The sequence below is a fragment of the Momordica charantia genome (genome assembly GCF_013281855.1).
Source record: "Momordica charantia cultivar OHB3-1 chromosome 6 unlocalized genomic scaffold, Mcharantia_2.0 BLBB01000006.1, whole genome shotgun sequence".
Classification (NCBI taxonomy): domain Eukaryota; kingdom Viridiplantae; phylum Streptophyta; class Magnoliopsida; order Cucurbitales; family Cucurbitaceae; genus Momordica; species Momordica charantia.
In genome coordinates, this window is record NW_028275164.1 from 21891674 (window position 1) to 21906201 (window position 14528).

Below are 14528 nucleotides of genomic sequence, written 5' to 3' on the forward strand. Positions count from 1 at the left end.
AAAACTTGGGGGGTGGGGTGGCGGGGCGGGAAAAAGAAAGTAAGGAGCTCCAAATTTATTTTATTATTATTTTTACATATGGGTCTATTGATCGGTTCCCTCTAACTTTGTATGGGCCGACCAACCGATCAGTTAGTTTTGCAAATACAAAACCAACACTAACCGACATGGCCTCAAACCGTAAGGAGCCCTAAATTGTTTTTTCTTTACATATGGGCCGGTCAATTGGTTTCTTATAACTTTCTAGGGCCGATCGACCAGTCACTTTTGCAGATGCAAAACATATCTGACCGACATGGCCTCAAACCGTAAGGAGCCCTAAATTGTTTTTTCTTTACATATGGGCCGGTCAATTGGTTTCTTATAACTTTCTAGGGCCGACCGACCAGTCACTTTTGCAGATGCAAAACATATCTGACCAACATGGCCTCAAACCCTAAGGAGCCCTAAATTATTTTTTCTTTACATATGGGTCAGTTGATAAGTTCCCTGTAACTTTCTATGAGTCAATCGACCAACCAACCAATCAGTTTTGCATATGCAAAACCAACAGTCAACTCATAATGCCTCAAAACCGAACAAACTATTGTTGATTCAGTTGGCTCGATTTCTCGACTATACTTGTACGCTCTTAGTGTGAAGGGCACCCTTGGCCAACGAGGGACTGCCCTTGGAATGAAACTATGGCTATATGATCCCTCTTGACCGAGACAGTATCGAAGCGAATTTAAACTATTAAAGTCGTAACTAATATAGACTATCAAATTTTAAATTTTAATGATGTAATTGAACATTTTAAAGTTTAATAACCCAATTAAGAGACGTTTGTAAGTATTTTTTAAAGGCAACAAAGAGAGGAAAAACGTAAACTTAAGATAAGTATCCTTTAACTTAATTATTATTTTTCAATTGAATTATTTTATAGAATTAGCAAGTAACAGTGTGATGCACGTAAAATTTATCCCTTTATTTTACTAAATAAAAAAAATATTCACATAAATAGTATAAAATAAGTATGTGTTTAAAAAAATCTACTAAAAAAGTTAAAAAATAACATAATTCGATCCAAATATGATACTTAGTACAATAAATTTTATAATTTATATTTTAATATCATATTTTAGTTATTTCAAATTTTTAAAATTTGTTATTTAATTATTTGATTCCGCATTAACAATAGATAATTTAAAAAGGTACCTAGAGTATAAAATGTTTGTGAAGAAAAATAGTTGAAAAAAAGTGAGTGAAAAAATCTTCCATGATTCTGCTAAAATAATTTTCTTTAAAATTACAACTATAAATGTAGATTGGAAAGATAAAACAATCTGCCTAAAATATAAGACAACACAACATATTGACTCAAGAGAAAAGAAGATTCAAATTTTGGTGAGAGGAACGAGTTGGAAGAGAGTAGGGAAGGCCTCTTAGGAGATAAAGAGTTACAGAACTTTTAGATTTTAAAGTTTTCTGAAATTTCACTATTATTTATAACTAAAAATAATTGATAACATTTTTTTAATTAATTTATAAGAGTAAATTGACAAAATTTTACATGTTCTTGACTCTTGGTATCAATATTGATGGGTTCCATCTCAAAATCAATTGGCAACGAAAAGAGTAACTTATTTATAAGTCGGATCTCATTTTTAGATTGGAGGTTTGTTTGAGCTTTTATAGGCTCTGATGTCGTATTAATACATATGAGATTTCATCTCAAGACCAAATGACAATAAGAGAAGTAACTCACTTATATTATAAACTCTTGTTAAGCTCTTTTATCTTTTTAACGTGAGGTCTTTAATATTTGGCAATAAAAATAATTGACCATTAATAGTTTCTCAATAATTAATCCCTTCTTTTGGTGATTCTAAAAAGATAAAAATCCTAAAAAATTAATTATTTAAATTTTTATTCCATAGTAGGTGTGAAAAAGGGAAAATTTAAAGGATAATTTTTAAAAAAATATATATATCTTCCACATCATCTAGAGTTAGAGTTATAGGTAGATAGATTATAGATTATATTATTATTATAATCGAAAAATAGAGGAAGAGATAAAAGAAATTGAGAGAGAGATTTAATTGATAAAATTGTAAATGTTTGGGGAAGAGAATACCCTCGACACGTGGAGGACCGCTATTGGTGCTCCAAGATGACTCATGAGTCATGCCTAGCTCGAACCGCCGAGATCACCACCACTAGCGTTGACAGGTGCTATGTATGAGGGCCGAGGTGCGACCTGGCCAAGGTCCGATCTACCGGGAAGCTCGGTGGGGGCCGATGTGAGCTATTGTCAGCGGCGTGATTATCGGGTGTAACCGTCGGTCCCGAGATTACCGGGTGTAACCGACGGTCCCGAGATTACCGGGTGTAACCGTCGCGAGATTAACGGGACTACCACCCATAAGTAGAGGACCTCACTCCACGATCAGGTACGATGATTTTTGACCTCGAACTAAAACTGGGAATCCGACCTATACTGACTTGATCGTCGGAGTGCTCACCTTTTTGTGCAGGTCCGCCCAAGTGTTCAGATCGGTCCGGAGACCGAGTTCGAGCTGCGATCAGAGATACACTGTTGTGCATATCCTTGCATAAACATTTGGCGCCGTCTGTGGGGAGTCGACAATCTAAGTCATCCCAATTCTTTTAAACCAACATGCGAGCGAAAATGGTTCAACCAGCAAACTCGACCAATACGGCAGATCGAAGGACTCTAGCTGTCAGCGATGCCCACTAGAGGGAGGTCGGAGCAGCATTGGTAGAGGGGCAAGGTCACGACGGCCTAGCAACAGAACTCCTCCGCAGGTCGGCACGAATCACCGCGTCTGTCCTACCACCTGCGCACCCAAGGACATCCAAGGCCACCCGTGGCCGAGGTGGGACCTCTAAGAAGGGCGCTCGGGGTCCAGCCCCGGCTCCAACAAGTGAGAACTTTGACGCACTCTAGAGAGAAATGGAGGCAATGTGCACACAAATGCGGTCCATGGAGGAAATGTATAACGAAATGATACTAGCTGCAGGCGCAGGGTCTCGATCTGAAAATGGAGTGACGCGCATTGACATACGCGAGCAAAGGGGTTCCCACCTCGGCCCAGTCGAGGAGGAACATCCCGAAGACAATGAGAGCGAGGGACACACTCGCCAGAGGGGAGACCTCCGTGAGCATCTCAACAGAAAGAGAGGCTCATCCTTCCGAAAAGGACAGTCACCATCCTGCTCACATCGGAGCTCCAACCAGCAGGCTGAATCTTCTCACAACCCAGCAACTCCCGCAGGGATGATCACAGGGGAGGAGTTCGACCAGCAGAGGGGCAAGCTCGATGCTCAGGTTGAGGCCTTAAAGGCCAAATGTGAGCAGAAAGAAGGTCCACTAAACGATGGCGACCTGGGAGAATCGTCATTCACCTCGGACGTTTTCGAAGCACCGATCCCTCCGAAGTTCAAAGGTCCTACCGTGAAACCTTATGATGGGTCAAAGGACCCTAAGGATTATGTTGAGGTCTTTGAGGGCCTCATGGATTTCCAAGCGGCATCAGACGCAATCAAATGCCGCGCCTTTCAGATCGCGCTTACTGGCAGCGCGCGATTGTAGTATCGGAGACTGCCAGCCAGGTCGATCTCGACCTACTCTCAGCTGAGAAGGGAGTTCCTCGCCCAGTTCTCTTCTCGGCATTATGACAAAAAGACAGCGACCCATCTCGCCACCATCAGATAGAAGGAGGGTGAGACGCTGCGAGAATATGTCACCAGGTTCCAGGATGAGCAATTGAAGGTCGCACACTGCTCCGATGACTCGGCCATGTGCTATTTTCTCACCGGTCTAGCCGACGAAGCCCTCACGGTGAAGCTTGGAGAGGAGGCCCCGGCCACCTTCGCCGAAGTGCTTTAGAAGGCGAAGAAAGTCATCGATGGACAGGAGCTCCTCCGAACCAAAACCGGCCGACCAGAACGAAAGATCGGCCGGGGCAGAAGTGGAAAAGATATAGAAAAGGCAGATCCCAAGTCCAAGGACAAGGGATCCTTCTCCAGTGGCCGAGCTGAGTATCGAAGGGCGGAGAACGGACCTACCAGGAGCCGACCTTACGAACGCTTCACCCCGACCACGATTCCAATTTCTGAGATCCTAACGAACATCGAGGAGTCTGGAATGGAAAAACTCCTCAAACGCCCTGAGAAGCTTCGGGGAGCCCCGGAGAGGCGCAGCAAGGACAAGTATTGCCGCTTCCATCGGGAGCACGGCCATAACACATCGGATTGCTGGGAATTGAAGCTCCAAATTGAGGATCTAATTCAAGATGGATACTTCAAGAAATTTGTGGGGAAGCCCGGCACCAGCTCGGCAGAAAAAAAGGAAGATAGGAAGCGTTCGCAGACGCCGCCTTGGTGCACTGACCGACCTGCGGTCATCAACACCATTTTCGGAGGGCCAAGCGGGGGCCAGTTCGGACATAAAAGAAAGGAGTTAGCTCGTGCAGCCAGGCGCGAGGTGTGCATCATCAGGGAGCAGAGGTCGACCTGCCCAATCACCTTCGACAGCGCAGACTTGGAGGAGGTCCACCTGCCCCACAATGATGCACTTGTGATCGCTCCCTTGATTGATCATGTGGTGGTCAGAAGGGTGCTAGTAGACGGGGGCGCATCTGCTAATATCCTGTCCCTACCGACCTACCACGCCCTAGGATGGACAAGGTCGCAGTTGAAGAAAAGCCCAACACCGCTAGTTGGGTTCTCTGGAGAATCGGTCATCCCAGAAGGTTGCATCGACTTGCCGGTCACATTTGGGCAAGACAAAACTCAGGTCACCCAAATGGCCGAGTTCGTGGTGATTGACGGTAGATCGGCCTATAACGCCATCTTTGGGAGACCCATCATCCACTCATTTTGGGCCGTTCCCTCAACACTTCATCAAATTTTGAAGTATTCCACCCCCAGTGGCGTGGGCACAGTCCGAGGAGAACAGACCGCTTCGAGGGAGTGCTATGCCTCCGCACTCAAAGGATCATCGGTATGCGCCCTCGAAACTCACGCCAGTGGGAAGGGGACACCCGAGTTCAAGGCCGACCTGCCAAGAAGGGAGTTTTCTGCACCCACTGAGGAGCTCGAGCTTGTTCCTCTGCTTAGTCCCGAGAAGCAGGTAAGCATAGGAACTAAGCTGGGGGCCACCGACAGAGAGGAGCTAATCCACTTCCTCAGATCCAACTCGGACGTCTTCGCATGGTCTCACGAGGACATGCCTGGTATCGACCCGGAGATTATGACGCATCGCCTCAGCATAGATCCGTCATTCCGACCTGTGAAACAAAAACAAAGACCTATAAACAAGGAGAGGAGTGATGTAATTGTTGAGGAAGTTAACAAACTTTTGAAAGCTGAATACATAAGAGAAATTTTGTATCCCGAGTGGCTCTCCAATGTTGTATTAGTTAAAAAATCTAACGGAAAGTGGAGAATGTGCGTAGACTTTACGAACCTAAATAAGGCATGCCCGAAAGATTGCTTCCCATTGCCGAGGATCGATCAGCTCGTGGACGCCACAGCCGGGCACGAACTGCTCACCTTCATGGATGCCTACTCTGGGTACAACCAAATCAAGATGCATGTCCCAGATCAAGATCATACCGCATTCATAACAGACCAAGGTCTGTATTGTTACAAGGTCATGCCCTTCGGTTTAAAGAACGCAGGAGCAACCTACTAGAGAATGGTGAACAAAATGTTCGCCAAGCAGGTCAGCCGGAATATGGAAGTATATGTGGACGACATGCTTGTCAAGAGCAAGCAGTCTAAGTCGCATCTTTCCGATCTGACCGAAGCCTTCGAGGTTCTAAGGACATATCAAATGAAGCTCAACCCAGCTAAATGTGTCTTTGGAGTCTCTTCGGGAAAATTCCTTGGCTTCATGGTGAACCATCGGGGGATCGAGACCAACCCCGAAAAGATTAAAGCCGTGCTCGAGATGGAGGCACCCAAGACGCTGAAACAGCTTCAGTGCCTCAATGGCAGGATTGCAGCCCTGAACCGGTTTGTTTCAAGATCGACGGATAAGAGCCTTCCTTTCTTCAAAATCCTACGAAAGAAAGGGCCGTTTGAATGGACAGCGGAGTGCGAACAAGCATTTCAGCAGTTGAAGAGCTACCTCTACTCGGCACCTTTGCTCGCCAAGCCCCTGCCAGGGGACAAGCTCCAGTTGTACTTAGCAGTGTCTGACAGTGCCGTCAGCTCAGCTCTAATCAGGCAAGAGGAAGCGCGGCAAAACCCGGTCTACTACACAAGCAAGGCTATGACCGAAGCCGAGACCAGATACCTTCAAATGGAAAAGTTGGCTCTCGCTTTAATCACCTCGGCCCGACGGCTTAGACCATACTTCCAAGCCCATACTGTGGTGGTGCTCACTAACTTGCCCCTAAAAAACATCTTCCATAAGCCAGAAGCTTCTGGACGCCTGATGAAATGGGCAATGGAGCTAAGTGAGTATGACATCCAGTTCGAACCCAGAATTGCGTTGAAAGGACAAGCGGTGGCAGATTTTGACTGGGCGTTTTGCTGAACGCACGCACTAAGCGTGGTAACAATTATATAGATGCAAGCGCACACCTGTCAGAGTAATATAAAATGGATGGAGTATCCAAGTATCGATCCTCAAGGACTTCTAAATAATTTCCAAACTCTGAAGTTTTAAAGAATAGTGAATGTTGAAATGAGTGATTCTTGTAAAATGGGAAGTGGTCACAAATAATGGTTTTGGATTTGGGATTTGGACTTATAATAATAAAACCTAGCCCGAATTACTTCAAGTTAGCCATCAAAGAATCAAGGACATGCTAAGGATAATATGCATTTTACTTTAGAAACAAATGACTACGCTTCTCACTTTACTTATGTCTAAGCAAGTTCAAAGTCCTAAGACATTCCCTAATATGTCTATTATGAGATATATCTTAGTTTTAGGATGGAAATAGTCGCAACCTCGGGTTAAGGTCCTATGTCTAGGCTACTTAAGCGGAACCCTTATGTCTAAGGCGCTCCTCTCCTCGGTTTAACCACTCAACAATGCAAATAAGCAACCTTTTCAGTATTGACTTGTTAAGACTTACAGTGGCCTTCTCTAAATCCTAACTTTTTGGGAAAACATGTTGAGCAATGAATGGAAAGCAAAAACACTACTTCTTAGCAACCTTTTTTAGACATAAAAGGCTAACTATCCATAACCGGGCTAGAGACGGGAATTTAGAAAGACATATTGAAGAAAATACAGCAAGTAAAACGGTTGAATGTGGAATGCATGTGTGAAAAACAAAAGTTAACTAACGGAGAGTTTTTATCGGGATTGAGAGCTTCGCCCTTCTCTTTCAAGCAAGGGAGAGTGTCACGTGCTCTTTCCTCCAAAAACACAACTCTCTTAACTAAAAATAAAGTAAAGGCAAAGGGAAGATAAGCAAAGTGCTGGATTTTTATATATTTGAATAAGTAGAAAATGACTAAGTACAAATGGAAACAAAACAAGCTCAATAAAGGAATGTAAAGTGCTCGGGATTTAAAAACCAAAAGTAACTAATGAAAGCAACTCAAAAGTACTTAGAAAGCAACAAAGAAACACTAAAAATGATCAAGAGAAGGAAGCAAGGCTTGATGATTTTGGTGGAGAAGTTGCTGGAATTTATAGTTGTGCAGAATTGGTTAGGTAGGTCCTAAAACGATGGTGAATCACCCATTTCCAACTCTTTTGACTGACCAAATCGTGCTCAAACTGATAGTGGAACACTTCTTCTACACGTATGCATCGGTTGGAACCACCAAAACGCATTGGAAGACGCGTTTCATTAAGGGCAAAGTTGGAAGAAAACCAGTTTTTCTGCAGGCTTCCCAGGCGCCTGGCGCCTCCCATGATGGTTTTTCCGTCTTTTTACTTCTTTTGATTAATTTGCACTCCCAAATGGTCCTAAAATGTCATAAATACAATATAAGCCAACCACAAACCATAATATATGAATTTGGCATGAATTGGAACTCAAAAGACCGAGAAAAATCCGAAACAAAGCTGAAACATTGTAAAAACAGCATCTAAAACCTTCTTTTTACGCATGTAAACAAGCGTAATCACACCCCCAAACTTAACTTTTTGCTTGTCCTCAAGCAAAACTTAGCAACTTTAATCAGCTTTCTAACACATGGACAAGGAAAAGCAAAAGCAACCGAGATGTTCAATCATAAATTGTCTCAAGGAAAAGATGTCAGAGCCTACCATTCTATTGCCTTTGTAAACTTAGTCACTATAAACCAAGTTTGAAATGATAAAAACTTTTTCTTTCAAAATCTTTTTTCTCTTTCAAAAACAGAAAACGTTTTCAAATACCCCTAAGGAATCTGCACACTCCCTCCTTACACTAAGACTTTTACATCTGAAAGACCGGCTACTAGCCCCTGAGGTTTTCACACACTAACATCGGTTCCAACCACAGCTACTCGTAGAAAGACTCTGAACTAACAGCTAGGTCATAAAACGACGACAATGAGAAACACGAAGTCACTTATCACCATCTTTACTGCTATTTTCAAAGTCAACACCCAACCTAAAACTAAATGGGTGTCTACAGTAGGACTCGGGAATCATAAATACATTTTCTTTAACTCTCATTGTTTTTACCACTCTTTTCTTTCTAACCCAAGTCTTTTCCCCACTCTTATTTTCTCTCAACAAGACTCTTTTTACTCTTTTGAATTTTTTTTTTAATTGTTTGTTGTGTTTTTTTTTTCTTTTCAACACTTTCTTTTTTTTAATAGCATTTGTTTTTCCAACTGACTCTTTTTCAAAAGAAAATAGCATGATTTTTCAAATATAAATAACACCTTATCTTTCTGAAACAACGACTGACACAACGACTGTCCCCCCCAAACTTAAGAGAGACAGTGTCCTCACTGGGAAAAGACTTTTGCATCAGATGAAAAAAAAGCTTAACAGTAAAAAGGACAAGGACTTCCTATATAGGGGCAAAGAAAAAGCTTAAAGTCTGTAAAGATCAAAAAGACATAAAAGAAAATGAGTTTATCACATAAACAAAGGAAATAGCTCAAAGCTTAGTCAGGCATAGAACAGAAAATTCAACAATCTCTTATAATTATCATCGACATGAAATCACATGCACAGCACAGATGCTTCAAAATAGGCATGTGAAAAGCTAAACTAAGGCTAAGTGAAGGCATACTTTAAGTGATCAGAAGATAAACGATACTAATTTATTCATGCTTCAACTAAGCTCGAAACATAATCAATACAAAAAAAACATGCGTAGTAATGCTAGAATATGCGAACTACGTCATTAACCAAAAGAAGAAAACACAAAAAATAGCAAAGAAGGAACCTCCCCTTCATGAAGTCGGAGGTTGTGGACTAGGATCAGTGTCAGTACTGGGAGATGGATGACCAAGGATAGCAGCTAGCGCTGGAGGCCATGAAGGTAAAACCGCAAAATCCAATGAAGCCCTTAAGTTGTAGATATGTTGCACGACTTCTCGAACCTGAGAGTTTTCGAAATGCTGGAAAAACAGGGCAGGCGCCAGGCGCCTGCGTGATTTATTTTTTTTCAACGTTTTCTTTTCTTTTTTTTTCAACGTTTTCACAAACATTCTCTTAATAAGAAAAACTTTATAATTAAACAAAAAGAAAATACAAGATACAAAGACTTCCTTCCTTTACTTGTGTTCTTTCAAAAACGGATAAGAAGGAAAAAAACATTTTTCGCAAAAATTTATTGACCTGAAAGTTGAATAGAGGTTTTTCCTCTATCCACTGGTTCTCCAAAATACGGCTTAAGTCTCTGCCCATTTACTTTAAAAACATTTCCCTTAGAGTCAACTAGATCCACTGCCCCATATGGGTAGACTTTAAAAATTTGAAAGGGACCAGACCATCTAGACTTAAGTTTTCCAGGGAAAAGTTTCAACCTAGAGTTGAATAACAGAACCAGATCACCTTCTTGAAGATTGTTCGGCCGAAGACGCCTATCATGCCACTGTTTAGTTTTTTCCTTAAACAACTTAGCATTCTCATAAGAAAAGTGCCTGTGTTCTTCTAATTCCAACAATTGTAACTTCCTCGCTTCACCTGCAGCCAACAAATCAAAATTTAATTTCTTAGTAGCCCAAACTGCTTTATATTCTAGCTCAAGAGGCAAATGACATGCTTTTCCAAAAACTAGCCTATAGGGGGACATGCCGAGGGGAGTCTTAAATGCTGTCCTATATGCCCAAAGTGAATCATCAAGCTTAAAAGACCAATCCCTACGGTTAAGATTTACAGTTTTTTCTAAAATGTTTTTTATCTCCCTATTAGATATTTCGGCTAACCCATTCGACTGAGGATGATATGTTGTTGCAACCCTATGACGCACATTGTATTTAGTCAGCAACTTTTGCATAGACCTATTCACAAAATGAGCCCCCCCATCGCTTATCAGACAACGCGGGGTTCCATAACGCGTAAAAATGTGCTTTTGCAGAAAACGAATGACAACTTTGGAATCATTGGTAGCAGTTGCAATGGCTTCTATCCATTTCGAAACATAATCTACTGCTAACAATATATAAAGCTTACCATTAGAAGATGGAAATGGACCCATAAAATCTATACCCCACACATCAAATATTTCAATCTCCAGGATCGGGGTTTGAGGCATTTCGTGGCGTTTAGATATATTACCTGTCCGTTGGCATTTGTCACAAACCTGGGCAAACTTATGTGCATCTTTGAACAGAGTGGGCCAAAAGAACCCACTTTGCAAAACTTTGGCTGCGGTTTTGTGTCCTGCAAAATGTCCTCCATATGGAGACATATGACAAGCGTCTAATATCGCCTCGTGCTCTTCTTCTGCGACACACCTGCGTAAGATATTGTCAGGTCCTAGCTTATATAAAAAAAGCTCATCCCAACGATAACATCGAACTTCATTTAGAAATTTCTTTACCTGTTGCTTGTTGAACTCATAAGGAACTATTCGACTTACCAAATAATTTGCTATATCGGCATACCACGGAACTGAATCAACTCGCAAGAGTTGCTCGTCAATAAACTGTTCACGTATAACAGTTCCATCATCACAGAGCGGGGATTCCAATCTAGACAGGAGATCAGCAACTTGGTTTTCAGTACCCTTCCTGTCCCTAACTTCAATATCAAACTCTTGAAGTAACAAAATCCACCGTATCAAACGTGGTTTAGCATCTTTTTTAGCAAATAAATATTTTAAAGCAGAATGGTCAGTAAAAACAATGACTTTTGTGCCTATCAAGTAAGACCTAAACTTATCAAAGGCGAACACAACTGCTAACAGTTCCTTTTCAGTAGTAGTGTAATTGAGTTGTGCACCGGTCAGAGTCTTACTAGCATAATACACAGGATGCAAGATCTTGTTTTAACGTTGTCCTAACATAGCTCCTATTGCATAATCACTGGCATCACACATGAGCTCAAAAGGTAAATCCCAATTAGGTTCGATAATTATAGGAGCTGAACTTAGAGCAACTTTCAACATTTCAAATGATTTTAAACAGTCATCATCAAAAACAAATGGTCTATCATGTTCTAACAATTGACACAAGGGTTTAGAAATTTTAGCAAAGTCTTTTATAAAGCGGCGGTAAAATCCCCCATGCCCTAAAAAACTTCTAATCCCTTTGACATTTGTAGGAGGAGATAGCTTTGAAATGATGTCTATCTTAGCGTGGTCTACCTCTATTCCTTGCTTGGAAATTTTGTGACCCAAAACAATACCCTCTTGTACCATGAAATGACACTTCTCCCAATTTAGGACTAGGTTTGTTTGTTCACATCTCTCCAATACTCTCTCCAAATTAACTAAACAAGCGTCGAAAGAATTTCCAAAAACAGAAAAGTCATCCATAAAAACTTCTAGAATATTTTCTACCATGTCAGAGAAGATGGCCATCATACACCTCTGAAAAGTCGCGGGTGCATTGCATAGTCCAAAGGGCATTCGCCTAAAAGCGAACGTACCATACGGACACGTAAATGTTGTCTTCTCCTGGTCTTCTGGAGCAATAGTAATTTGATTATAACCCGAATATCCATCTAAAAAACAATAGAAATCCTTACCTGCCAGACGGTCGAGCATCTGGTCAATAAACGGGAGAGGAAAATGGTCTTTCTTTGTTACCTTGTTGAGTTTGCGATAGTCAATGCAAACTCTCCACCCACTCACAGTTCGGGTTGAGATGAGCTCATTCTCCTCGTTGGCCACCACGGTTATACCCCCTTTCTTTGGTACACACTGTACTGGGCTTACCCAGCTGCTGTCGGATATTGGGTATATAACACCGGCGTCAAGCCATTTAAGAATTTCTTTCCTTACAACCTCTTTCATCTTCGGGTTCAACCGCCTTTGACTCTCAATAGAGTTCTTAGCATCTTCTTCCAATAGAATTTTGTGCATGCAAAAGGCCGGGCTTATCCCTCGGATATCTGCTATCGTCCATCCAATGGCATTTTTGTGCTTCTCCAAAATCTGCAATAAAGAATATTCATTAGTAGGTGATAAATTGGAAGCTATAATAACTGGTAAAGTGTCGTTATCCCCTAAATACACATATTTCAAATGCGACGGCAATGGCTTCTGCTCCAACGTGGGTGGTTCCACTATGGACGGAAGTAACGACTTGCATTCTTCTTTTTGTATTTTTTTAATAGGATTAGCCATATCTTCTGGTCCTTCTGCTATCTTATCAAGCTCTTCTTCAATCTCTGTAACTAATAAGTCATAAAACTCATCAAACATAATAGGATTCAAGCTATTTATAGCAGAGCACTCTTCAAAGTCTCCTGGTAATTTCATGGCGTCTAGAACGTTAAATTTAACTTCTTCATTATTTACCCTCATTGTAATTTCTCCCTTCCTCACATTAAAAACTGTATCCCCAGTGGATAGAAATGGTCTTCCCAAAATAATGGGAACGTCTAAGTCTGCCTCGCAATCTAGAATGATAAAGTCCGCAGGGAAAATGAATTTGTCCACCTGGACTAAAACATCTTCTATCTTTCCCTCAGGTCTTATGATAGATCTATCTGCTAGTTGGAGGGTAACCGTAGTAGGTCTAGCTTCTCCTATGCCTAAAGATTTGAAAACTAATAATGGCATAAGATTAATGCTAGCGCCTAGATCACATAATGCCCTACCTAAGTTTTTTCCTCCTATGGAACATGGAATGGTAAAACTGCCAGGATCATTACATTTCATGGGTAGCGGGCTGCCTACAGCTTCACTACTACATTTTGTCATGGCTACCAGTTCATGCTCTCCTATTTTTTCTTCCTAGAAACTATATCTTTCAAAAACTTAGCATAATTTGGCATCTGTTCTAGAGCATCTACTAATGGTATATTTATATGCAGTTGTTTTAAAATATCTAAAAATTTTCTAAACTGGGAATCATTATTTTTCTTAACTAATCTTTGTGGAAACGGGGGAGTAGGGGTAAAAGAAGGCTGTACCTGTGGAGGAACACTCGGGGTGTCCTCATTACCTTTTCTAATATTTTCTTTTTCTGGTGTTGTTGGATTTTCTGGTATCTTTACAATTGGTTCAGTGGACGGAATCTGTACATCTGTTGTTGGCATTGTTGGTCCATCATATGCCAGTCCACTCTTGAAGGTGACAGCTTTGCACTGTTCTTTCCCTTCTCGTTTTGGTAATTCAGTATGGCCTGGAAAAGAACCTTGTGGTCTATTCTTCAATTCATTGGCGAGCTGTCCCAATTGGGTCTCAAAATTCCTCATTGATGCCGCTTGGGATTGTATCACTGCGTCGGTTCGGGCCATGTACTCCTTCATCATATTCTCAAGATTTGAGTTGTTATTTTTAACTGATGGAGTCTGTGTTCTCTGATTGTACTGCTGTTGCGGTGGCGGGATGTATTGCTGTGTAGGTGGAACATAGGGCTGCTTGTTCTGTTGGCTCTACCCTTGATTAAAACCGCTCGAACCTCCTTGTCCTCCCCATGAGAAATTAGGGTGGTGCCTCCAACCTGGGTTGTAGGTGTTCGAATATGGGTTAAAGTTCCTATTGTTCCCATGTCCTACATAAAAAACAGAAGCAGGGTTATGTGGACAATTATCATAAATATGGTTTTCACTGCAGAATGAACAAATGAGATCGTTGACTTGGCAAACAGGGGCAGGAGTGCAATAATCCGACTGCACAGGTTGTATCGGCGTGGCTAATGGATTTTTTATTCCCAATGCCATCTCTTTTAGCCTCTGGTTCATTGTAACCATCTCTTTTTGCATCGAGGTCGCAATGTCCAGAGCCAAAACTCCAGCTGGATCTTGTTTCTTTGGTGCTGCCCTAGATCTTTGCGAACACCATAGTTCGTTGTGTGAAGCTAAGTCATTTAGGATGTCAACTATCTCGTTGAATGTCTTCTTTGTAAAGGCTCCGTTGGCAGCATTGTTTAGCATCATCTTAGTAGGATGATCTAAACCTCTAAAGAAATGTTCTATCTGGATGCATGCCGGC